Genomic DNA, 27938 nt, shown 5'->3' on the forward strand with positions numbered 1-27938 from the left:
CACATACACACTCTCTCTCACACACACACATTTACACACAGGCTCGTGTAGTCAATCGCTGTAACACGTTGTTCAAGATAAGACATAAAGGCTTGGTTTCGTGTTGAACTTTCACAAGATTCATTTCCTGGTTCAAAAGTTTATGCTTAAGTCTGTTAACATTTTTTTTTACAATCACTTTGCTACTATTTTAAGAACCTTGATGTCATTTTTCAAAACTAGAGACAAAACTCAAAACGGTTATCACTTGTAACACAGGCTGTCTAATGTTCAAAACATTGCAATGTGCATTCACATCTTTATAGAAATCTTGCACTTGCACTTGGTTCAAAACACAAATTTACTGTGAAATACCATTGAAACATAACTATAGATCACCCACACACAAGCAACCGATAGTTTCACTGTGTCATTGTTCGTACAAACATTAAATATTGTAGAACAAAATAGGTGATACAGGTTTAATTATGGTACTAAATGTACAGTAAATACATCTCTATAAAAGTACTGCAGTAGTAGAGAGAATACTACAGACATAGTAGAATCATTGAACAAAGTTTGTAATATATTGATACAAAACACTACAGTACAATCACAAACTAGGTTTATTTGAATCAGAGCAAAAATAATTGACTATAATTGATTGAATAATTGATAATTGATTGAGTGACTTGTTCATGAGGGTGCCTATCATGAACCTTCCATCTCCATGCAGAGAAAAATTCCTCAATCGGGTTAAGGAAGGGAGAGTATGGGGGTATATACAGGGTGGTAAATTGTGCATGGGCCTGAAACCATGCTTGCACTACATGAGCAGGATGGAAACTGACATTGTCCCACACAATGACATAGGTCACACCTTCAACTCTACAAACCTGATTGAGCTCATCAAGAAAGGTGAGAAGGAGAGCTGCATTATATGGTGCAATATGAGGTCTGCGTCCCACCACACCATCTTCTGATATAGCCGCACACATGGTAATGTAGGCCCCACGTTGTCCAGGTACTTGGATGGTTGCCTGCTGGCCAATGAAATTCCGACCTCTCCTCCTTTTCTTGGCCAGATTAAAACCTGCTTCATTAAAATATACGAATTAGTGATGGTCATCATCAGCATCTAGCTCCATCACCCTCTAAAAATACATTTTGGATGAGATTTAGAGATTACTGTACAATGTTGAATTTTTGGGAATGTTTTTACAACAGTCATCTTGAAACTGAACTTACCTGAACATACTCAATCTTCATTTGCTTCACTCTGTCTGCATTTCTTTCAAAAGGCACACAGTATAGTTGTTTTATAGATACCTAGTGCCTTTTTAGTATGTGTGCAATAGTCTGCAAACTTATGGATCCCACATTGTTGAACATGTCTTCATTGTCCAAGATATGCTGGCGAATTTCTGTAAGGCGAATATAATTTCTATCATATCATTTTGCCTCTGCCCCCACTATGTGCCTGGTCACAATTTTACGGGGAACATTAGAGTAAAAAGACACTTAGTCACATCACCTATTCTGTGATACACATTGGTATGCAGCCATTGACAACTGAGAGTAGCATAATGTTTAGTGCATGCTGATAACTTACCGGTTCTCATTGCGGAAAGTTCTGATTATTGAAGCCGTGGTTGACGTTCTGAGGTTTGGTTGTATCATTGTAGCCGCCTCAGTAATTGCCATGCCATGATGAATGACATGGTCTACAACTATTGGTTGAATTTCATTGGACACTCTATGCTGTTGCTGCCACTGTCTTGGTCTGTGGGCTTGTTCTCTACCACATTCCCCCACACCTCTCAAACGAGGCCCACGACCACTTCTCAGAAGGGGTACCTGTCCTCTACCACGTTCCCCCACACCTCTCAAACGAGGCCCACGACCACTTCTCAGAAGGGGTGCCTGTCCTCTACCACGTTCCCCCACACCTCTCAAATGAGGCCCATGACCACCTTTCAGAAGGGGTGCCTGTCCTCTACCATGTTCCCCCACACCTCTCAAACGATGCCCATGACCACCTTTCAGAAGGGGTGCCTGTCCTCTACCACGTTCCCCCACACCCCTCAAACAAGGCCCACGACCACATCTCAGAATTAGTGCCCGTCCTCTACCACGTTCCCCCACACCTCTCAAACGAGGCCCACGACCACTTCTCAGAAGGGGTGCCTGTCCTCTACCACGTTCCCCCACACCTCTCAAATGAGGCCCATGACCACCTTTCAGAAGGGGTGCCTGTCCTCTACCATGTTCCCCCACACCTCTCAAACGATGCCCATGACCACCTTTCAGAAGGGGTGCCTGTCCTCTACCACGTTCCCCCACACCCCTCAAACAAGGCCCACGACCACATCTCAGAATTAGTGCCCGTCCTCTACCACGTTCCCCCACACCTCTCAAACGAGGCCCACGACCACTTCTCAGAAGGGGTGCCTGTCCTCTACCACGTTCCCCCACACCTCTCAAATGAGGCCCATGACCACCTTTCAGAAGGGGTGCCTGTCCTCTACCACGTTCCCCCACACCCCTCAAACAAGGCCCACGACCACATCTCAGAATTAGTGCCCGTCCTCTACCGCGTTCCCCCACACCTCCCAAACGCGGCCCACGACCACCTCTCAGAAGTCCATACATCCATGAATATTGTAGTCTAATTGGTTCATGCTCCATGCTAATTGGTGACATTGAATCTCATTATCTTGAAACTTTCATGATTTACAGTAAACATGGAAGATTGTTTGTCTGTTTCCATACAAATATGCATTAAGAGTAATGTAACAGTTACTTATCATTTTGAGCAATCGTATCAATTGATAGTTAGATCATTGTAAGGAAATGAATAGACACTCATTTGAAATGTGTGATACACAAACACACAGAGTTCACTGAAGCGGTCAGATCTGACTGTGGCTGGCAGGCTGATAAACGGAGCAGAGAGGCATGTGTTGATTACAGCGCTCTCTCTCTCACATGGTGGGAATTGGGGATAGTGTGGTGGTGAGAGCTGTTGTGTGAGGGGTGAGAACTTTCTTGTTTTTCTTTAGGAGATGCCACCATTATCACTCAGCAATGGTTTTAGATGTGTTCCTGAGGATAATGCCACAGTGGAGGATGTGTTAATTGCAGCTGGCGATCAAATTGGTAATGAGAACATTGTATATGCTTCATGGATGAATCAGACTGTCGTTGTTTTTTTGAAGGAAATTTTTTTTCTGTATCGTTTAATAGTAAATAGCCTTATTGTTAAAGATTGCTTTTGTGCAACTTTCTCCTATGTATATATAAACAAAGTTAGCTGGAGACCTAAAGTGGGGCAGAGAGGGACTTAAATTATTGTTTTTTGGCGGGGGGGGGGGCAAATGTTTAGCTAAAGAAAAAATGGGAGGGGCTAGTGGAGAAAGTGTGCTTGATTTGCTGCAGGTGTGGCCACTCAGCTCGTGACAAGCAGATGCAGGTGTGACTGCTCGGTTTCCAGGGCGACGCTAACGAGAGCTCGGGACACGTTTCACATTTGGTTGCTTCTGCCCAGTGGCATAAAGTAACTGTGTTACAGCCACCTGTTGGAGTTATTGAGGCTATTCAAAGGCAAATTGTGATTTTTTTTTTTTGGTCTGGACAACACTGGATTTGTGCTGCTGCTTTATACCTTCCAGTTCAAGAGGGAGGCCAAGGATTGATCGACATCAGATTCAGAATCATGGCTTCAGGTTGCAAGCAGCTCCGAGACTGTTGTATCACACGGATGCTTCATGGTTTAAGCAAGCTTATGCTCCTCTCAGGAGGATCAGAGGTATGGGTTTGGACAAACATCTGTTTTTAATGGAGCTCCAGAATGAGGACCGTTTGAATTTGACTATTTTCTATAAGTCAGTTCTGGAAGCATGGAAGGTGTTCACCATTTCACATACACCGAACACACATGCTGTTCTTGTTTTGTGAGTGTGTAATATTATTGTGAACAGATTATTGTTTTAAATAAAGATGTATTTAAATTCAAAATTCTGTCTCCGTCTCTCTCGCTCGCTCGCTCGCTCTCTCTCTGTGCATGTGCTGAGTGAGTGGGCCGAGCTTTTGAGTATGAGCTGGGTGTTTGGTGTGTGTCAGGTACAAGTAATCTTTTTTTTTTATCTTTCTATTTCTTTGTTTTTGTATCGTTTTTCATGGTGGTTCAAATTTAGGTATTGTGTTTTTTTTTTTTTTTTTTTTTTTCATTTATTTGGGAGGGTAAGGAGGTGTCTAATACTCTAGGGTGTCTGCTCCTGGTTTTGTAATGGGAGCATGGATGGCCCAGGTACCAGAAGATTAGAATTTTTGACGCGCCGTCATGGTGTAAAAATAGACTCAGCGCTTAGTATAGAAGACTGTAGCCTGGCTGTTGGAGAAGTGATTGGGCCTGAGAACATTCTGTCTGCGTCTCGCATTAACAGCGCTATTGTTGTGTTTGTGAAGACAATCGATTTAACGAGTCGGTAGAAATTGTAGTAGAGCTCAATGGTATTTTTACCCAAGTGCTCCCTCTTTCTACTCCTTCAAAAAAGTGACTTTTTCTAATGTGCCGCCTTTTATTTCAAATTTTGTAATTTTCACCATAACAAATACTATGAAATGTTTTGGCTGCGGTGGAACAGATCATCTCATCCCTGCATGTCCAGTAAGATTGAATAAGACTGATAATAATCCTCCACCAGTCGATAGTGTTGAGGAAAATAGCGTTGTACGTGATGAAGAAATGCAGAATGGTGCCACTGTATTGCCTACTGATGCTGAGGTGCCTGGAAAAAGTATGGCTCAGAAACCAGTAGCAGGGACAGACGTTGAAAAAGTACCAGAAGTTGGACTGATGGATAAGGCTACTGCAAGGGAGAGTGCAGGTGCCGCTGATGTGGAGGAAGATGAAGTATCGGTGCCCGTGGCGTGGGATCTTCCAGCAGATCAGGTGAATGAGTCACAAAACAGCGACGGCTCGGCTGCTGCAGTTGAGCACATTTTTGCCAGCATAAAAGAGGATTGCTGTTCCGTGATTGATTCAGAAGATTGTACATTTAAAACGCCTCAAAAGAGAAGACTAAAACAATGTCATGATGTTGGTAAACAGGTAAAAAAATTGATGATTGTGACTGGAATCAGACTGATACAGAGAGTGAAAGCGATTTTTCTGAATGTAGTGTTTCATGCAGTTTGCCAGTGGATTTTCCAGCCGATCGTACAAGGTAGAATATTTGTTGTTAGTTATCATATTGTTAGTAATGATAATGCGTAAATATCATCTTTCTCTGTGTGTTGTTTTGTGGTTGTACCTGCTATGGTTATTTCTCTATATATTTATGGGAGAATTTTGTGTTTTCTTCTCTAAATATAAATGGGGCAAGAGATATAAGAAAAAGATTTCAATTATTTGAGATAATAAAACAAAAGAAAATTTATGTTTTGTTTGCTCAAGAAACGCATACTGATGTATTAAATTCTTCTGATTGGGCAAGAGAATTTGATGGTTTATCTGTATTGAGTCATTTGACCACCACCAGCGGTGGAGTTGCCATTTTATTCTCCAAGAATTTTATTCCCTGTTCTTATCAGGTAGATGAAATTATAAAAGGTAGACTGTTAAAAGTTATAGCTTCCTTTGAAAATCGTTCTTTTGTTTTTATTTGTGTGTATGTCCCAAATAATGCATTGGAAAGAATTATTTTTTTAGAGACACTGGGTGATGTTTTATGTCATTGCAATTCTGAGGATTTATTATAATGAGGGGATTTTAATTGCACTGAGCACATTTTAGGTAGAAATCATGTTGAACCGCATATGCTTTCACGAAAGCGGCTCATCCAGTTATTGAAATCACATGAGATTGTTGACGTTTGGAGAAATTTTCATGGTAATCAGAGGCAATACACATGGACTCATGCTTACGATAATTTAATTTCTTTAGCAAGGTTGGATAGGTTTTATGGTTTCAAGCACCAGCTTAATTTTTTCAGAAGCTGTTCAATTGTTCCAGTAAGCTTTTCTGATCATAGCTTGATACAGTGTGTTGTGTCTTTGAGCTCCATTAAGCCAAAAAAAGTCCTTACTGGCACTTTAATAATAATTTATTATGTGATAACCATTTTAAAGATATTTTTAAAGAATTCTGGAATTATTTTAGAACTACAAAATCTTCTTTCAAGTCCTTACAGCAGTGGTGGGACATTGCAAAAGTTCAGATTAAACAGTTCAGTGCCAACAATATACTTGCAATTTCATGAGAGACATAACCAGTTCAATGAAAATAATAGCGAATGAATTAATAGAACTTCAGGGGGGTGTTGATACAGGAAATTTGACTCATTTTGAAATTTTTAATAATAATAAAAATTCTTTAGCTGAACTTCTAGACACAGTAACACAAGGAGCTCTGGTCAGATCATGTCTTCAAAACACACAAAAAAATGGACAGAGAAGGTTTATTCATGCTTTACGTTCATAAACTGGAGACTTATTGTCAGACCCTTCTGACATTCGAAGAAGAGCAATTTGTTTTTATAAAGAACTGTACAAAAGTGAACTCACACATGAACAAACTGATGGTAATGTCTTTCTTAATAATTTACCTCAGCTATCCAAAGAAGCTAATGCTGGGCTCAGTAAAGCTTCAAGTCTGGAGGAGTTGGATAGAGCTCTCCAAAGTATGGAGTGTGGAAAAGCGCCTGGAGTAGATGGACTACCAGTCGACTTCTACAAGTCCTTCTGATCAGAGGTGGGTCTAGATCTGTTGGAGGTGCTTGGGGAAAGCTTAGCCAATGGGCGGCTACCCATAAGTTGCTGTAGAGCAGTTCTCACTCTGTTACCAAAGAAGGGAGATCTAAATTATATTAAAAACTGGAGACCTGTGAGTTTGCTGTGCAGTGATTTATAAATTGCTCTCAAAAGTTTTGGCTAATAGATTGGGTGAAGTTTTGAAACAAGTTATCCATCCTGACCAGACATATTGTGTACCTGGTAGACACATTTCTGATAACATTTCTTTCATTTCTTTTGGATTTAGGTAGGAGTAGGGCTGGACGATTATGGCCTCAAAGCAAAACCTCAATGAATTGAACATGTTACCTCGAATACGATTAATAAACGATTATTTTGTTTCTGTTTAGTTTTTTTGCCCTCGTAGTTCTCTGACAAGGTTTGTACTGTAAGCAGGGCCATAGCTGGGGTTAGCAGGGCCCCGGTGCAGGTCGTACCAGTGGGTCCTGTCTGAAAGTGTTTAATTTGAGTTTGTTCTGTTTATCTGTTTGTGCTATGTACAGTGTTTAAGTTTTTCAAGTTTGTAAGTGTCCAGGTACAGAAACTGAATAATGAAATGTAAAATAGCACTGTAAAAATTAAACCAAAATGTATTCAGACACCTTCAAGATTTCTCACATTATCAGTTTATTTGCTATAGTTTAGAATAAGTAACAAAATTGGATTATAACTCAGACAGAGTTAAACTTTTAGAACAAATTCATCTTGATAATTTCAGATAACTTTGATTGTAATCCATTACATGGATTTCTATCAAACAAAACGTCAGACAACAGTCAATGCTTTGTTGGCCAATTACCAAGCAATGATTAATTGTGTTCAGTCTGTGGTGTGAAAAAGTTGCATTAGCAATTCCGCAAAGGAGAGCTCAGTTCAGTGTTACTGTGTGTGAGACGCGGCTCTCTCTCATGCGCACCGAGCACAGCGCGAGTAACCAGCTACTCAGTTCAGCTTTTCTGCGTCTTGTGTTTGAATGCTTTAAAGTCTTTTGAATGGTTACATTTGAAAGTGGCAAGGCTTAATAACACGTGAAAATAATACACTTTCATGACGACACGCAGCAGCGTTCTGTCAACTGTCCTGAGCATCTTTTTAGACTGGCCTCAGCCAGACAGTTGAGATCAACTATTAAAGGTGGAATATTTTTTCCTATTGAAAGCGCAATCTGACATCATAGCTCACTACCCACATAGCAACATTGTGTCGGCCCAGATCCGGCTCACATCTGGCACATGTGGAAAGATGATCTGGCCCACATGCAGCGTGGAATGATGGCACTTGGGCGGACCGCTCCTGTTTGCCAGATTTGAGCCGAAAGCAGGCCAAATCAATGCCAAATGTCAGCCAAGAGTAAAGAAATTTACCAGAACTGGACCTTGTCTGAGCCACAAAATCTGTGTATATATTAAATATGAAGTAGAATCACTGAAGGAAAGAAGAGAACAGAAAAAGAGATAAGCAGTAACACAAGAACTACAACTGACTTCAGCCACAACCTTAGATGAAATCAATTGAAGATAAAAGAAGACATTAAATCTCTGGAGATCTCACCAGAGGAGGATTAAACAACTCCACAAACTGCATTACCAGCTTCACTTATTACTAACCAGACTGACTTTATTTCTGTTAGACATCTACAAAAGTTTTTATTGAGAATTAACAGAGGTTTAACTGTAATGTGTTTCACCATAACCGTGATTAGTGTTTCCATTAGTTGCGCTCTTAACTCTTATTCTATCTTTTGTATTTTTTGGCTGCTGTGATGGTTTGTTTGTTGAAAACATTTGCGGCATCAAAAAAAGGCAAAGTGAATTGAGGTCAGGTGATGGTGGTTATCTGTTGATGATTTTATAATCATCAAAAAACATGCTGGTTTGCTTTTTTTTAATCTAAAAATTGTGTCATTAATATATTCACAGCACAAACCATGTGTTTTTGCAGCATGAGATCCAGCAATATTACAAAAATCAGTTAGAAGAATTTAACAAGCATGAAAAAGCCAATCTATGATGACACACACAGGGATCAACAGTCAGCACATGAATCTCAACAATGGTGACAATCAAATGTACCTTGCTGCAATGCATGCTGGGTACTAGCCTAGTAAAAAAACTCCCAGCATGCATTGCAACATGAATAAATTATGCAGCTGAATTGGCCTATTATTTTGTTTAATTCTAAATATTTGCTTATATTCTTTGCTGTTGTTTTTGTTGTGACTTAGTAGCTTTTCATGTGCTGATTGTTTATATCTGTGTGTGGCAGCATAGGTTAAGTTTTTTTGAGCTCATGTTTGTTAACTGATTTTTATAATACCGCTGGATCTAATGTGGCAGAAACCAAGGGTTTGTAATACGGATGTTTCATTGGAACAACATGATTGTTATATATAAAAAAACAAAAAAACATCAATGAACCAGTGTACTTCATGATGATTATAAAACCATCAACAGAAAACAGCCGTCCCTTGATATCATGTCACTCTAGCTTTCTTTGAAGCTGCAAATGTGTTTAACAAACACAGCAGCCAAAAAAAAAAATATATATATAATAAGAGTTAAGAGCGCAACTAATGAAAACACTAATCACTGTTATGGTGAAACACATTAGAGTTAAACCTCTGTTAATTCTCAATAAAAACTTTTGTATATGTATAAAAGAAATAAAGTAAATCTGGTTAGTAATAAGAGAAGCTGGTAAAGCTGTTTGTTGAGTTGTTTAATCCTCCTCTGCTGAGATCTTGAGAGATTTAATGTCTTCTTTTATCTTCAGTTGATTTCATCTAAGGTTGTGGATGAAGTTAGTTGTAGTTCTTGTGTTTCTGCTCTTCTCTTTTTGTGTTCTCTTCTTTCTTTCAGTGATTCTGCTTGTTAACAGGCTTATTAAGGCTGACATAACTGCATATTTAATATACACATATTTTGTGGCTCAGATAAGGTCCAGTTCTGTTTAATTTCTTTACTCTTGGCTGACATGTGCTATTGCTATGGCCTGTTTGTGGCTGCCAACTAGTTTTTGCGTTCCTCTGTGAGCGCGATCTTCACAGCTGTTTATATGAGTGTTCGTGCCACAATGCAGCTGTGCAAACATGGGAGCTCGATATAATGATACACATCCCTTCATCTAATCGCTTAAATGTCCAAATCATAAAACAAATACAACTAACAAAGTTTAGTGAAGACGCAAGGCTCACCGCTCGTGTGCCATCACTATGTGTTGAACCGGCGTTCACCTCCGTGCCACTGACAGGAGAGCAGAGTCATGTAGTATGACATACGCGGTAGTATGCTTTTAAGGGAGAAGTATTTACAGGATTAAAAACCAAAATAACCGACATGGGAAAATTAAGTTGGTTTGAGGTTCTGAATTTCAGTTTCGATTACTTTTCAGTTAATCATCCAGCCCTAGGTAGGAGTCTCAATTTAGATTTTGGACTAGTGTCAATAGATCAAGAAAAGGCTTTCGACCAAGTTGAGCATAATTATTTATGAAATGTCCATTGAATGTTTAACAGCTTTTGGTTTTAAACCTGAATTGTTTCTATGATAAAGGTTTTGTACTGTGAAGTTGAAAGTATATTGAAAGTTAATGGTGACTTATGCGCTCCTTTTAAAGTTTTTAGAGGTGTTAGACAAGGGTGTGCCTTGTCTGGTATGCTCTATGCTTTGTCAATAGAGCCTCTTTTAAACAAGTTAAGAACAGATTTGCATGGAGTGTATATTTCAAATTGTTTAAATGTACTTAAATTATCAGCATATGCTGATGATGTTGTTATTTTGATTAATTGTCAGAAAGATGTGGATTTGTTGATCAAAAAATTAAAAGATTTTAAAAAGTGTTCTTCTGCAAAGGTAAATTGGTTAAAAAGTGAAGCGATACTGGTTGCACTAAAAAAAATAGCACATTGGTTGAACATGATTTTATCGTGGACAGTGGTTCCACGTGATTACACCACATTATCTTAACAACAATGGATGATGTTCAACCAGCTTGAAATATTTGTGTTAATTTAACATGATTCAGTTGCGTTCAGAAAAAGAAGCTATACATTGCAATTAAGTAATTAAGTGATTAACTGAGTGAAAATTGTGAATTAGTGATGAACACCTGCTGTTAAGGTAAGGTTTAGATGTTGATTTATTGTTTCATTTGAAGTAACCATGTTAGAGATTTGTTTGCTTTAGTTGGGCTCTTGACCCTTGACTTCAGTCTTTGTGTTTTCTTTGGCTGTTATAACCACATGTTTCTGAAACATTTTTGTTGTATCTCGAAAGCCCAGATAAATTCCATTAGCATTTTTAACTTAACCCATTGATGATGATAATCAATTATTGAACTGTTCGGAGAGTGACCTTTGACGAAATGGGTGTTGTGTAATTAGTTAGATAAAATAGTAAAAGCGATTCTAAAAAGCAGTGGTTCTGTGATAAATAGTTAATATAAAGGATTTTCCAAATAGTGTGGTGTTAAACAGTCACACACAGACATCAATATTCAGCATATTTACCTCAAAAATACAGCAGAGCATGCTGTGAGCCATATATTTGTTTTGTACTATAATAATACCCAGCATGCATTGCAGCATGTTTTTTTTTTTTGTCACCATTGTAGAGGTTCATATTCTGATTATTGATGTCTGTGTGTGACTAATTGCTGCCATAGAAGAAAGATGTATGTGCATAAAATGTTCGGTAATTTTATGTAAACTGATAACAAAACAACTGGCTCTTTGAATGGCTTCCATTATAGTAAACTGAACTAATTATGCAGCATCTGTTTAGTCAGATTTTGAGCTCTGAACTGCTCCATAATTGATGATTGTCATCACCAGTAAGCTGCACAACAACCAGTACCTGATAATATTTCCTCTGGTTTTCTGAGTTATAACAAACATGTTTTAAATACACATGGTTATAACAGCCAGAGAAAACACGGTGTGGTGTGTAAGCTGACTTTGTTTGTCTGTAAGAAGAAGAGGTCAAAAATAGAGAAGAAAACCAAGTGGTGGAAGCTGAAAAAGGAGGAATGTTGTGAGGAATTTAGACAGAAGTTGAGACAGGCTCTGGGTGGTCAGGTAGTCCTGCCAGATGACTGGGAATATACAGCAGAAGTAATCAGGGAGACAGGGAGAAAGGTGCTGGGTGTGTCATCCGGAAGGAGGAAAGAAGATAAGGAGACTTGGTGGTGGAATGAAGAAGTTCAGGAGAGTATCCAGAGGAAGAGGTTAGCCAAGAAGAAGTGGGACATGGACAGGACTGAAGAGAATAGACAGGAATACAAGGAGTTACAGCGCAGAGTGAAGAGGGAGGTGTTTAAGGCCAAGCAGAAGGCATATGATGAGTTGTACACTAGGTTAGACACTAGAGAAGGAGAGAAGGACTTGTACAGGTTAGCTAGGCAGAGGGATTGAGATGGGGAGGATGTGCAGCAAGTTAGAGTTATTAAGGATAGAGATGGAAGGGTGCTCACAAGTGCGGAGAGTGTACAGAGGAGATGGAAGGAGTACTTTGAAGAGCTGATGAATGAGGAAAATGAGAGGGAAAAAAGAGTAGAAGGGGTGAACTCTGTGGAACAGAAAGTAGATAAGATTGGAAAGGATGAAGTCAGGAAGTCTTTGAAGAGGATGAAAAGTGGAAAGGCAGTTGGTCCTGACGACATCCCGGTGGAGGTCTGGAAATGTCTAGGAGAGGTAGCTGTGGAATTTTTGACTAGTTTGTTCAACAGGGTTTTAGAGAGTGAGAGGATGCCTGAGGAATGGAGAAGAAGTGTGTTAGTGCCGATCTTTAAGAATAAGGGTGATGTACAGAGTTGCAGCAACTATAGGGGGATAAAGTTGATGAGCCATACAAAGAAGCTATGGGAAAGAGTAGTGGAAGCTAGGTTAAGGAAGGTAGTGGAAATTTGTGAGCAGCAGTATGGCTTCATGCCCAGAAAGAGCACAACAGATGCAATTTTTGCTCTGAGAATTTTGATGGAGAAGTATAGGGATGGTCAGAGGGAGTTGCACTGTGTGTTTGTAGACTTGGAGAAAGCGTATGACAGGGTGCCAAGAGAAGAGCTGTGGTACTGTATGAGGAAGTCAGGAGTAGCAGAGAAGTATGTCAGAGTGGTGCAGGACATGTATGATAGGAGCCGGACAGTGGTGAGGTGTGCTGTAGGTCAGACAGAGGAGTTCAAAGTGGAGGTGGGACTGCATCAGGGATCGGCTCTGAGCCCCTTCCTGTTTGCTATAGTGATGAACCAGTTGTCAAAGGAGGTCAGACAGGAGTCTCCTTGGACAATGAAGTTTGCAGATGACATTGTGATCTGTAGTGAGAGCAGGGAGCAGGTGGAGGAAAACCTGGAGAGGTGGAGGTTTGCGCTGGAGAGAAGAGGAATGAAAGTCAGTCGTAGTAAGACTGAGTACATGTGTGTAAATGAAAGGGAGGGAAGTGGAACAGTAAGGTTACAGGATGAAGAGGTGAAGAAGGTACAGGAATTTAAGTACTTGGGGTCAACAGTCCAGAGTAATGGAGAGTGTGCGAAAGAGGTAAAGAAGCGAGTGCAGGCAGGTTGGAATGGGTGGAGAAAGGTGTCGGGAGTTCTGTGTGATAGGAAAATATCAGCGAGAATCAAGGGGAAGGTGTACAGGACAGTGTTGAGACCAGCTATGTTGTATGGTTTAGAGACAGTGGCACTGAGGAAGAGACAGGAATCAGAGCTAGAGGTAGCAGAGCTGAAAATGTTGAGGTTCTCATCGGGAGTGACAAGATTGGACATGACTAGGAACGAGTACATCAGAGGGACAGCTCATGTTGGACGTTTGGGAGACAAAGTTAGGGAGGCCAGATTAAGATGGTTTGGACATGTTCAGAGGAGGGAGAGTGAATATATTGGTAGGAGAATGTTGGACATGGAGCTGCCAGGCAGGAGGCAAAGAGGAAGACCAAAGAGGAGGTATATAGATGGAATTAATGAGGATTTGAAGCTAGTGGGTGCAAGTGTTGAGGATGCAGAAGATAGGGATAGGTGGACAGAGATGATTCGCTGTGGCGACCCCTGAAGGGAAAAGCCGAAAGAAGAAGAAGATTATGGTAAAAAAAAACTTTGAAGGAGTTGTTGAAAAAAGAAAAGGTTGCCTCAACAAATGGAAATATTTGCTTCCAAAAATGTCATATAGAGGACGCACATTGATTATTAATAAATTGGTAGCATCTTCTCTGGCATTGCTTCATTTGTGTTGATCCTCCACCAGATCTTTTGTAAAAAATTCTGTCAATTTTAATTGATTTTTTTGGGGATAAGCTGCACTGGGTTTCAAAAACTGTTTTGTATTTGCCAAAAGAAGAAGTAGTGCATGGACTCATAAAATTACAGAGCAGAACAGCAGCTTTCAGACTCCAATTTGCACAGAGACTTTTAACTGGACCAGTGGACTCAAGCTGGAAATCCATGGATTTTGCAGTTCTTCAGAAGTTTGAAGGATTAGTCCTGGACAAGTCTTTGTTCTGGTTGAATTATGAAAAGATGAACTTGTCCATTTTTAATCGTAACTTTTTTAAAGTTTGGTCATTGTTTATAGTGCAAAGAATGAGTAATACAGATTCCTTGCACTGGTTGTTACAAGAACCCTTGATTCATGGTTCTCGTCTGGACATATCAAGTAAAGGACCTTTCCCAGCACTTGAAGGAATTTTACTCCATTCTGGTGTGATAACCCTTGGACATCTAGTACAGCTCGCAGGAAACAAACTTTAAGAATGTTGATTTGGTAGGTGAACATCTGGGCATTCGATCCACACGTGTGGTGACTAAACTCCTTGAAAAGTGGAGATCTGCTCTTACAACAGAAGAATGTAAACTGCTGGAGGACTACTCTAAGGGACTGATTATTCCGGACCGCAGGGATCCGTTTCCTAATTTGCTTCTATCACCTAATTTTCTGAAAATGTGTCATTAATGGGTTCAGAGCCGGCCTCTGGAAAAGCCTTGTATAAAAGTTGTATCAAATCTTTGAATAAAAGGTTTTTAGATAATAAAGTAGATAACACCCTGGTGTACCATCCTACAGATGGGAGAGGGCACAAAACCAGAATGGAGAGCTCTTTACAAGTCACCATTAACTAAGAATATTGGCAGTTAATGCTTTTATTTCAGTTTTAAACCCTGGTGTTAGTCATGGTTGTCCTTTTTTGTTTGATGAGAGAGACTGTGTTCCATGCATTTATGCAATGTTTTAGACTGAAATCATTGTTTATTGTTTTACAGAATTTATTTGTTTGTTTTGGTGAATCTTTTTCTGTTGAAGATTTTATTTGAAGTTTTAAGTATGTTAGGAGACACCGTTTTCGGTGTCAACTTCTGAATTTTTTGCTAGGCCAAGCTAAAATGGCTATATACAGTTTTGTTCAAAATAAAAGCAGTACAATGTGACTAACCAGAATAATCAAGGTTTTTAGTATATTTTTTATTGCTACGTGGCAAACAAGTTACCAGTAGGTTCAGTAGATTGTCAGAAAACAAACAAGACCCAGCATTCATGATATACACGCTCTTAAGGCTGTGCAATTGGGCAATTAGTTGTGTTCAAAAAAATAGCAGTGTCTACCTTTGACTGTACAAACTCAAAACTATTTTGTACAAACATTTTTTTTTTTCTGGGATTTAGCAATCCTGTGAATCACTAAACTAATATTTAGTTGTATGACCACAGTTTTTTAAAACTGCTTGACATCTGTGTGGCATGGAGTCAACCAACTTGTGGCACCTCTCAGCTGTTATTCCACTCCATGATTCTTTAACAACATTCCACAATTCATTCACATTTCTTGGTTTTGCTTCAGAAACAGCATTTTTGATATCACCCCACAAGTTCTCAATTGGATTAAGGTCTGGAGATTGGGCTGGCCACTCCATAACATTAATTTTGTTGGTTTGGAACCAAGACTTTGCCCGTTTACTAGTGTGTTTTGGGTCATTGTCTTGTTGAAACAACCATTTCAAGGGCATGTCCTCTTCAGCATAGGGCCACATGACCTCTTCAAGTATTTTAACATATGCAAACTGATCCATGATCCCTGGTATGCGATAAATAGGCCCAACACCATAGTAGGAGAAACATGCCCATATCATGATGCTTGCACCTCCATGCTTCACTGTCTTCACTGTGTACTGTGGCTTGAATTCAGAGTTTGGGGGTCGTCTCACAAACTGCCTGTGGCCCTTGGACCCAAAAAGAACAATTTTACTCTCATCAGTCCACAAAAATGTTCCTCCATTTCTCTTTAGGCCAGTTGATGTGTTCTTTGGCAAATTGTAACCTCTTCTGCACATGCCTTTTTTTTAACAGAGGGACTTTGCGGGGGATTCTTGAAAATAGATTAGCTTCACACAGACGTCTTCTAACTGTCACAGTACTTACAGGTAACTCCAGACTGTCTTTGATCATCCTGGAGGTGATCATTGGCTGAGCCTTTGCCATTCTGGTTATTCTTCTATCCATTTTGATGGTTGTCTTCCGTTTTCTTCCACGTCTCTCTGGTTTTGCTCTCCATTTTAAGGCATTGGAGATCATTTTAGCTGAACAGCCTATCATTTTTTGCACCTCTTTATAGGTTTTCCCCTCTCTAATCAACTTTTTAATCAAAGTACGCTGTTCTTCTGAACAATGTCTTGAACGACCCATTTTCCTCAGCTTTCAAATGCATGTTCAACAAGTGTTGGCTTCATCCTTAAATAGGGGCCACCTGATTCACACCTGTTTCTTCACAAAATTGATGACCTCAGTGATTGAATGCCACACTGCTATTTTTTTGAACACACCCCTTTCAACTAATTCAACTAATTGCCCAATTGCACAGCCTTAAGAGCGTGCATATCATGAATGCTGGGTCTCATTTGTTTTCTGAGAATCTACTGAACCTACTGGTAACTTGTTTGCCACGTAGCAATAAAAAAATATACAAAAAACCTTGATTATTCTGGTTAGTCACATTGTACTGCTATTATTTTGAACAATACTGTATAATACCAGGAAACATAAAATTGAACGAAACACAAGTTTTTTAATTCGGTGAAATCTAGAATTTTAATAGATTTTCGATATTTTAAAACTATGAATGACCTTGTTTCTTTTGATCAGATTTGGTGCCATAAGGGGGCTTTGTGTGAAATTATTGATGATAATCTTCATTTTTCATCCCTCTTAACATAATTGTATCTTGTCTGTTCTGATTTTATTTTAACAGTGTGTTGAATGACTGGACAGTGTTTTTTTGTTGTAATAAATGGATTTGAATTCTCTCTCTCTCTCTCTCTCTCTCTCTCTGTCTCTCTCTCTGAATGATTCTGCTCATGTAATGGGCTCAGTGGGTTCACTGCGGACTGTAGGACTAACTGTACTGCAGCAGGACTTTCAGACTTGAACTCGCTCCAACCTTCCCTAATGCAGCATCATTAGACAAAACATGCAGCTGAGAAATACATTCTCACAGCTTTCTATACAATTAGACAAGACCAGACTGGAGAGATCTGATTCAAAAGATCCATTCTTTCATGATTCAGAATCAACCATTTAATACTATTCACGGTCCCACTTTATATTAGGTGGCCTTAACTACTATGTACTTACATTAAAAAATAAGTACAATGTACTTATTGTGTTCATATTGTATTGTAAAACACTTTTGCTGCTATTGAGGTGGGATAGGGGTAAGGTTAGGGAGAGGGTTGGAGGTATGGGTAAGTTTAAGGGTGGGATAAGGTGTAAAGTATGGGTCAACAGTGTAATTATAAATGTAATTACAGAAATTAAATACAGATATAATTACATGTAGTTTTTTTAAATATAAGTACAATGTAAAAACATGTATGTACAGAATAAGTACATTGTACTAAATTATTAATTAAAATATAAGTACATAGTTAAGACCACTTAATATAAAGTGGGTCCATTTACACGTGGAAACTGCTAGTAAATCTCAAATATTTAGGAGCAACACTTATTTTAGTATCCTTGTCATAGATAATTACACAGTAAGTACACGGAAACTCAACCCTATAGCAAATATACTTAATGTTGTTATTACTCGGTAATTACACTGCAATAGGGACACAAGCTGTTTTTGTGACCGAAACACACTTGTCTATTTAGATTCAAATGTCATTTTCTCCTGCAAGTAGAAAGCCACATGACATTTCAAATCCAGTTCTTCCTTCCATATATGAAAAGAGTTTCTCTGAGAAATCATCGTAATTTTTCATATGATGAAAGTCAATACAATGAAGTGGTACTTTAGTGTGACTGATATACGGTTACAGTTTTTTGTTCATATTTTGAATTTGTTTTTGTAGTTGTTAAAGGTGGAGTAATTTTGTTTGTATTTTTTCATGACTATATTTTTTATGTATTTAGTTTAAATAAACTGATAAATACTGGATCAGTGTATCCTCTTAAAGTGACAGTCTTTATATTAATCAAACAGGAACAAAAAAAGAAAACACTCACTGCTCTTGATTAAAAAGCTTTTGTAACTTTGTCGCTTTAACTTAGGCCAATAAAACTGTCGCATAACATGATCATATGTTTTCCGGACTCCGGTATGACCAGCAAGTCCTTGATGAGCCAAATTCAACACATATTCTCTTACTATAAGAGGCATTACAATTTGAGTTTTAGGTTCAAGAGAAGCATCTTTATGCTTGACCCACATCCGACAAAGCAGACCATTTTCAAGAAAGTACGAAGAGGAAAGATGATCAGAACCCTTCTTAGACCCTACTGCAGAAAATAAGTGTTTAAGATTGTCATCGCTCCGCTGGGCTCTAATTAAATCCTCTCGAGAGATCTGTAACAAGGAAGTCATAGAACAGCAATCAACATCAAAGAGATCAACATTCGTTCTCTCAGGGGTGGACAAAACCTCAGATGTGCCAGTAAATTCACGCAGTACCATAGAATCTTCCTGGTCAGACAACGAAGAGCAGGCCTTTAGGTCTTACTGTTAAGAGGTTTAGGATCTTTGGATGCATCCTTGTTCACCTGCATTAACAGTGTGAAAGAAAGTGTCATGAAGTGGAACCTCTACTACTTGATTTTCAGACAGTGGTTTAGCCACTGATCGAGTAACTGCACAAGCTGGGAGCAAATCAGGGAATTCTTTATGGTTATCATCAGACTTTCTGGGTATAGATAATATTATGGGAGGAGCTGCCCCACTACTTCCTCCCCAAACATTTCCCCCAGCTAAATCATTTACCAGAATAAATGTAATCCCAGGAACTGGAAGTGCAGAACGGACACCAACTACAATGTCACCAGATATGATGGCAGAAAAAGATGGATTCGATGCAAAGGCACTTCAACAAACCCCATCTCAAAACCCTGTACTAGTACATGGGTTCCAGTAGCAGTTTCAGAAGTTAAGGGCAAAATTCCTACTAAAAGAAATGAGTGTGCAGTGCCCGTATCTCGAAGAAGACACACTGGCACAGTTTTATTTGAACCAGGCAATGACACATTTCCTTCAGTGATAAATGGTGTATAAATCAACAGAAGTGGTTACATACCGATCAACAGATTTACCACCAAAACTAGAGACCGATCCCTTTTTAAAGCTGACTAAAATGAATGACCCACGGTGGGTTAACACAAATTCATCAGCCATGATAGCAGCTTCAGATAATGTATTCACTTTGTGTTCAGTAAGATGCGTAGCTACAGCATGAGGAACACGATGTTTAAACTGCTCCAAAAGCACTAGTTCTCTTAACTGTTCTTTAGTTGTAACTTTCATTGAAGTGCACCAACGATCAAATAAATGTATTTTCTCTCGCAAATTCAACATGAGTACTTTCAGTTTTATTCAAGTTTCTAAATTTTTGACAATATGCGTCAGGTACGAGTTCATACACGTGTAACACAGCAGATTTCACAATATCATACTCAACACTCTGTTCCAGTGAGAGAGCAGAATATACTTCCCGTGCTTTACCTGTGAAAACACACTGTAAAAATAAAGTCCAAAAGCTTTTCGGCCATTTCATGGATAAAGCTACACGTAAAAAATGCTAGAAATTTTTCTCAATTTCCTTTTCAGAAAATTGAACTAATTTCATATTTCCATGAACATCAAAAACAGGTTCACCTACAGCCGAATGCTGTGGTAAAACAGGGGGCAAATCTACTCGTGAAACTTCTGCTGTTTTTACAGCTTTTTTACAACTTTTTTAACAGAAACGCTCTCGTCTCGTTCCTTCTCTACCTCAAGCTCCAATCATTGCACAGCTAACTGGTGATCTTATTTTCTCTCTGCAAATTCTCTTTCCATCACTCGCGCTTTCATAGCACGATCGTCACTCTCAGCACGAATGTTCGTGGCATCTAAATACAATTGTTTCTCTTGCAAAGACAAATCCGGAAATTTTAAGTCACTTTCACCATCGATTTGCACCAGTTGCTCCTTTGTACAACTCAAGTAAAGACTCTGAAGGGCACGCAAAGAAATCGAGCACCGAAGATATTCTGTTCATATGTGTACTATGAAAATATAAACAAAACAACCAGCTCAAGCACGTGAGACACTGTTTACCAGAAATACAACTCCCATAAAGCACTGCTTTGAAGAAAAACTACGTCAATGTATTACGCAACCTATACTCATTCATAAGAACTTCAGAAGACTTACCGCAAGGTACAACACAATGCAAGCACGAAGAGAAGAACGCACGATATACCCACTAACGCGATTTACTTTTTTTTTTTAAACTAATTCCTACCTAGTCTTCAAAGGTATAATGGGCTCGGGGCGGCATTAAACGCTGAACTGTGACGATCAGTTTAACTGAAAGTCCGAAAGCGTACCGAAAGTTAATTCTCCACCCAGAATAACCCTTAAAAATAAAAAAGGCAAAATAATAAACAAACAAAAAAAAAAAAATACAGTATTCCGTCAGAAGGATTGTATATACAACCCAGCTGGATACACTTTAACTAATCAGAGTTCTCATTCATTAAAAATTTAACCATTCACAAAAATAATCACATAGCTACTCACCAACATTCCCACACCAAAGGATCGGGGACGAGACACCCAATTTATGTCACGCCCAGCTCATTCTCGATCATAACATAAAAATAAGAGCACTTGTTTAGATCAATTGACTTGCAAGATTCTTTATTCAAGTTTCAAAATAATACAATATCAAAATAATATAACTTAATGATAGGGTTTAAATAATAATCCAAATGGTAAGGACATGTTGATAGGCTACAACAAAACAAAGGTTGGAGTCAATGACTTCTCCTGAGGACTGCCGATCCCCTGGAGAAAGTGAAATTGAGAGAATCAGTCCCATCTTTATACTCTCCAAAATTAGAGGATATTATTCCACAGGGGTGTGCAATCTTCCACACCCTCTCAAGTCATCCCGCCACCAGCAGGCGAGAAGAGGAAGCAAAGGGTCGTAACAATGATCAGTTCAATACAATTTTCCAGTCATGTATTTGGTCATTGAGATTATTATTATTTTTTTTTATGTGTACAAATCTTGTCTTGTGGCTTCAGTTAAGTGTGGACATTAATAATAACAGAACAACAAAAGATGAGGAGAAAAATAATTCCCTGCTTTTGACAGAATGACATTTGTAGCTTTTTCTAAGAATTGATATAGTGTAAATTGTTCCCTTAAATTGTTATTCACTAGACTCTGCTCTCAAAATGAAGCAGATTTATGCATTTAAATTTTAAATGAACAAAATAAACTAGAGGAACCAATTTGAACCCATCACAGTCTCACAAAATCCTGTGGAGACACTGTGAATGTAGAGAAAATTCTGTAGGATTGGCTGTCTCAGTGTGTGTGTGTATGCCAGGTCACCTTACTATTTGTTTGTGGACCATGTATGCAACTAAATTAATTTAAGGGGGGCCTCACACAAAGAGCAGCGTAGGGGCCCCTGACAACCTTTATCCACCCCTGCTCACACTTTTTTTGGGGTTAAAACCAGCAGAAAGAGCTCTTTAAGGTAACAATTGCATGTCAATAATTTTGACAGTAAAGAGTGCATTTGTTATAAACGAATGAATGCAATAAAATGACTTTGGTCCCCAGTTAGATGGTGACGTGCGACGCCTGTTGAATCACCTTTTCTTGCATCACAGACACATTGTAAAAAATTTGGAGGTCAAGAAACAACAATTATATGTTAACTTGCTGCATCAAAAATTTTCAGTCGAGGTCAATAAAACACCTTTTAACCATGGCACTTAAGTCGTTTAACACAATTAAATTTTTCAGAGCAGCACTTAATTTAGGAGCTCCATTTTTATTACCAACATTGACATTACATTCAGAAATAGGCAGAATATGCTAAATGTAAATGTAAAATCTGACTTGCTGCATTGAAAAGAATTTCGTAAAAAAAAAAAAAAAAAAAAAACATGAAAAAGAAACTTAACTATAGCATTTTGAATGAAACTTTGTTTAAAGTGCACACACACTCCTAAACTGATGGTTTGTCACTTCTTCTGCTGCACTCCTGACAACAGAAATGGTTTTCCAAGTGATATCAAGTTTGTCACCTAGAATATCTCATAAGCTCTCTAAAAGAGCCCTCCTGCGAAACCTTCCGAATCACTGGAGTATTGTCTTTTACTTGTAATTTGCAACGCTTATGGTGTCTCCAGAGGGCTGTTTTAATATACATAGCAAAGCAAAACTTGCAAGCCACGTAGTCAGTTGCTGTTGACACAAATGTTGCTTGTCTTTTTGGAATGATCTCCCCTTTTCCTGAGGATAGGACTGAACTATTATGGTGGTAATTTCCCATGTTCCTTACTTTTGTTAAAAAAAGATTACGCTTGGTTGAGCCTTGCTTAAATAACAGTGCCTTTGCAACTTCAACCTCTCTAGAATGTTTCTGTATCAGATGTCTTGTGATTTTTGAATAAGGCTTCTCACAGTAAAGACAGAAATTCTTTTTGTCATAGATGCGTTGATATGGTGTGTTTGAGGAGACTTTCACTTTGATCATATTTAGTTGTTGAGATGCACAGCCTTGGGCACATTCATCCATTTCCGTCCAAGCCTTTGTAAGCGGTTTTCCTTGGATGGCTATTTCTTCTGCTACTCTCCCTTGTGCCTGTTTTGTTTTCATTTCTTCTTCTTCTTTGTCTCCTGCTTCCTCTGACATTTCCAGGAAAGGGTATACCAGTTGTTCTGTGTTGCTCTGCAATACACAAACATTACTTAAATCAATTTGCAATGAATAACAGTGCTAAAATCTCTGCATTATTACAACCCCCTGGTTATGTAAATAAACCCCAAATTACCATTTCACATGCAGACAATTCCTCTTTAGTGTGGGAATATGAATCTGTCACATCACTGCACAGATTCTCTGGGATGTCCATCTCATCTTGTGCTTGAGGAAAGCAATTCTCTGTATGGGCTCTGTCCTGTAAATTAATAAGAGTTTATGAATCCATGTAACACACCTAATTAAGGTCTACTTTTGTCCGACCCGTGTTTAGCAATGATATGAATAAACTGCCTAAGGATACTTACTTTATTTCCATTTTTGTTATTGCTGTAGCTGTTTGTGCTTCCAATTTGATCAGACTGGCGATCGAAACCTGTAAATTCACACCAACATTTATAGCCAGTTACTTAATTAATGATTATTGTAAACTAAACAATATGTCTTTGTACATACTTTTGACTTCCTGGAGGCATTCCTCAATAGTAGGACGCTCTTCCATTGATTTGCTCAGCATTCTGCTTAAGATATTGTTTTGTCTTTCATCACATTGAAGACTAAAGTTACCCATTCTGACATTTAGAGATACACCAAGTGGATCGTTGGCGTAGGGTGTAGTTGTCTGATAAGGGTGTTGCCCATCCGTCAGGATGTAATGGACCAAGCATCCTGCTACCTGTAAAATAGAAGATTCATTTATAACAATGCCACCTAACTAAACTGTACAGAATTTATACAATTAATTGTAATAATATTGTTATGAATTCTTATAATGGCATTCAGGACAATTCAATAAGTGCTCTTTTTTGTAAAAAAACATATTTTAAAGTCTTTTAATCAATCCTTTTATTAATCATAGTTGTTACAGACTAAAATATTATCATTGCATACATTAAACCTGTTGACTTCCTCCCCCTTTTATACTCAAACCCAGACCCAAATTAAAAGATGGAATTCATAAAGTCTTTGCTCTAGAAGCTTAATTACTCCTGCTGAAGAAGACATTTATTCATTTTGAACTAAATCAAAGTCTAAAGAAAAATGTTAACTAATGTTAACAAAGATTATTTAATATGGCAATGGCAATGGCAATTTATTTATAAAGCACACTTAAATACAATTTACATTGTCCAATGTGCTTTGCAGTATTAATAAAACAAATCATAAACTAACAACAATAAAACCACAGCACAATATAGATTTGACTAAAAATATAAAATAAATATTTGAATAAATAAAATAAAATAGAATAAATGCTTCACCAATTTGCATGTGTTGAATGCCTTATCAAACAAATATGTTTTTAACTTGGACTTAAAAACAAATAACGATGAGGCCACTCTAATTGAAATGGGTAGGTCATTCCATAATCTAGGGGCAACTACAGAGAAGGCACGGTCCCCCCTACACTTCAATTTTGACTTCGGGATAGACAAGAGTCTCTGATTTGATGACCGGAGTGATCCTGATGGATGATGCTCAGTCAATAGAGCAGACATGCAAGGTGGAGGCAGACCATTTAAAGATTTGTAAACAAAAAGTAAATGTTTAAACTCCATTCTATAAAGCACTGGCAAGCAGTGTAAAGAACCTAAAATTGGCATGATATGATTCCGTTTTTTTGCACCCATCAAAAGTCTAGCTGCCGCATGTTGTACTAATTGTAATCGCGTCATTGCTGCATGACTAATCCCAACATAGAGAGAACTGCAGTAGTCTAGCCTTGAAGAAATTAATACTTGTATTACTTTTTCGAAATTTTTAAAAGAAAGAAATGTTTTTACTTTTGATAGTAGTCTTAGCTGAAAAAAAGCAGGATTTCACAACTAAATTTATTTGCCTCTCTTCACCCACGGTTTCACACATGAAGACAGACCACCAAAATTTACTTAAGGAATGGTAGAGAAGTCTGACGGACCAAATAAAATCATTTCCGTTTTGCTCTCATTAAAATTCAGAAAGTTTGAAGACAACCAAGTCTTTACTTCAGTCAAACAGGTCATAAGAGTTTCTAGATTATCTGACAAACGTTTTAAGGGCAGATAAATTTGAGTGTCATCAGCGTAAAAATGGAATGACAGCCCGTGTTTCTAATAATAGAACCTAGTGGAAGCATGTATAAAGAAAAAAGAATGGGGGCCAAAATCGACACTTGAGGAACCCCACACAATAACACAGCCTTACTAGAGGAATATTCTCCAATCTTCACTGAGAAGCTTCTATTTGTAAAATAAGATATAAACCATTCCAGTGTACTGCCAGTAATGCCTGCACACTGTTCCAATCGGGCAATAAGTACAGAGTGATCTACTGTATCAAATGCAGCAGTTAGATCTAAAAGCACAAGAACTGCATATTCGCCAGAGTCACAGGTTATTAGTACGTCATTGAAAAACTTCAGCAATGTAGTCTCTGTCGAATGGTGTTTTCTAAGCCCAGATTGAAACGCATTCAAAAATCAAAAATCGCATTATCAGTTATGAAGCTTTGTAATTGTTGCAGGACTATTTTCTCCAAAATTTTAGACATAAATGAAAAAATGGAGATTGGTCTAAAATTGTCTAACACTGTGGGGTCCAGGTTCTGTTTTTTAAGTAAGGGGTAGACTGATGCATGTTTTAACGGTTCAGGTATAATACCAGTTTCTAAACAATGATTTAATATGACCAGCAGAAAAGAATGAACATCTTCAAATACTTGTTTGAGAAAAAAAACGGAGGGATCACATCAGCAGAAGAGCCTGAAGGCCTAAGGTGCTCTACTATTTATTGAAGCTGAGTGCCAGTAATAAGGTTAAATTGACTAAAAACAGCCATACAGCTATGGTGAATTGAAGGATCCGAAGGAGATGGAATAATTCCTAATCTTAGATCATTTATCTTACTAACAAAAAACTTTAAAAAGTCCTCACACATAGATGAAGACACATCAGGGAGAGAGCAGACCGATGGGTTAATAGTGTTGTTAATCATTTCTAAAAGAATTTAAGGTCTATGACAGTTCTTATTAATAATGTCAGTAAAATACCTTGATTTGGCTACTTTTAGCTATTTCTGATATTGAGATAAAGAATCTCTTACCATTTCAAAATAGACCTGAAGTTTGTCTCTTTTCAATTTTCGCTCCTCTCTCCTACAAATCTGCTTAAGAGAGCGTATTGTATCATCTCGCCAGGGTTCATTTCTTGGTTTAAAATTGTGTGATTGAGTGTTGCAACCGTGTCTAAGACATTTTCACATATAGAATTAAACATAGACAACAGCCCTTGAGCACTCATATTACCAAGACAATCTTCCATTGGTATAGTAACATGATGGAAAGCTAAAGAAAAGGCATTTTTAGTAGCATTAGTAATCCACAGAGAGTGGCGAGCGTGATTAATAGATTTAGGTGCAGCAAAACTAAAAGGAATAGAAAATAAAATGGATCAGAAAAACCATTCTCACACACTTCAAGATTACTGATGGAAAAACCATGAGATAATACTAAGTCAAGTATATGTCCATGATGATGAGTGGGAGTGTTGACATGAAGAACCATATCGAAGGCATTTAATAAATGAGAATTGTTATACTAATTGAACGCAATATTACAGCAAGAGAAAACGTCCTTGAAGATGAAGGCTAGTCCTCCACCTCGGCCAGTCAAACGAGAATTAAATTAATAAACTTTTTATTTATTATTAATAAATAAACGGGAGAATTAAAAAATACACAGTTTGACAGTAACAGCTCAGAGAAAGGACTTAAATCCCTAGCAGAAATTTTCAGTTATAAATAAAAAATCCAGATCCAGAGAAGAGAAGAAATCATTAACAATGAAAGTCTTGTTTCCCACTCAACATCATGGAGAGCTACTTTCTCTTTGCTCTCAACAGAGGCGGTCGCATTTCTTTCCTCTCCTCCCTGCCTTTCCTTGCTTCGTTTGTTTTTTCTCTTGTCCTGTCTACTGTCTCTCCTAAACTGGAAAATGGATTTGATAAATTGGTCTTTCAACGCAATTGACACCATCTTCTTGACATGACTGCCCTGCCGGAACGTTTGCAGCTGGCTACACGATGGACGCGTGGGCGAATTGGTGGGTCGTGTGTCTGGCGGCTATTTCCGTGGAGGACATTGAAGACATCTACCTATTCAGAACCATGATAACAGGTCTTCTGCTGATTGGATTAGGCTTTGCCCTGGGTTATCGGAAAATTAAGAAGACGGGAACAGCTGTCCAAAGCCTCACAAGGCTGCCCGTCATGATTGAAGTAGTGGGCAGAGCGGTCAGCATTGAGACTGAGACTATTAACCGCAATATGGATAACATCACCAAGAAGCTCACGGATTTGGAAAAGAAATTGGAGAATTTGGAGACCAATGGACAATGAACAATCATAGTGACTGTGAAAAGAAATGTGGCTACAACACCAAACAACTGGTATCTTATCTTCTTTGGCTTTCTTTACCAGCTTTGGCTGGATGACAAAAATCTCCCAGGCGAGCAGGGCAGCTTGACTTCTCTTGCATTCCTCCACCCTCTCCCACAGACACCTGCTGATTGTTGACTCTGTCTAGGACCTGACCAAGGACGTCTGCATGGCAACTTGCTGTGACGCTGTAAAATCTGCGGACTGAGGCATCTAGAAAGAGTCTCAACTCTCCAGGCCAACAAATACACAAACTCTTACACATATACAGATATACATTCACCCTCCCAACCCCCATCCCCAGCCTTCGCCGCTTTGTTCCTCCAGTCTGGCAGGCGGGTCTGTGACTAGCACTTTTCAGCTGCTGGACCGGATGGCTGTTTGCCTGCGCTGGATTACCTCAACCACCCCAAGTTCCATACCCAGTTGCAAAGTCGTGTGTCTATGGTGTATTGATTATGTGCTTTTTGTGCTGAGATGTTTTTCCTGTTCTCATACTGTGCTCCCTTATGGAGC

General features: G+C 38.6%; 1 pseudogene; it reads right to left on the reverse strand.

Annotated features, from left to right (window-relative positions):
- Positions 1-27938, reverse strand: part of LOC113055615 (isoleucine--tRNA ligase, cytoplasmic-like) — a 72774-nt pseudogene that overhangs the window by 16368 nt on the left and 28468 nt on the right.

Source organism: Carassius auratus, chromosome 36 (assembly GCF_003368295.1).
Source record: "Carassius auratus strain Wakin chromosome 36, ASM336829v1, whole genome shotgun sequence".
Taxonomy (NCBI): domain Eukaryota; kingdom Metazoa; phylum Chordata; class Actinopteri; order Cypriniformes; family Cyprinidae; genus Carassius; species Carassius auratus.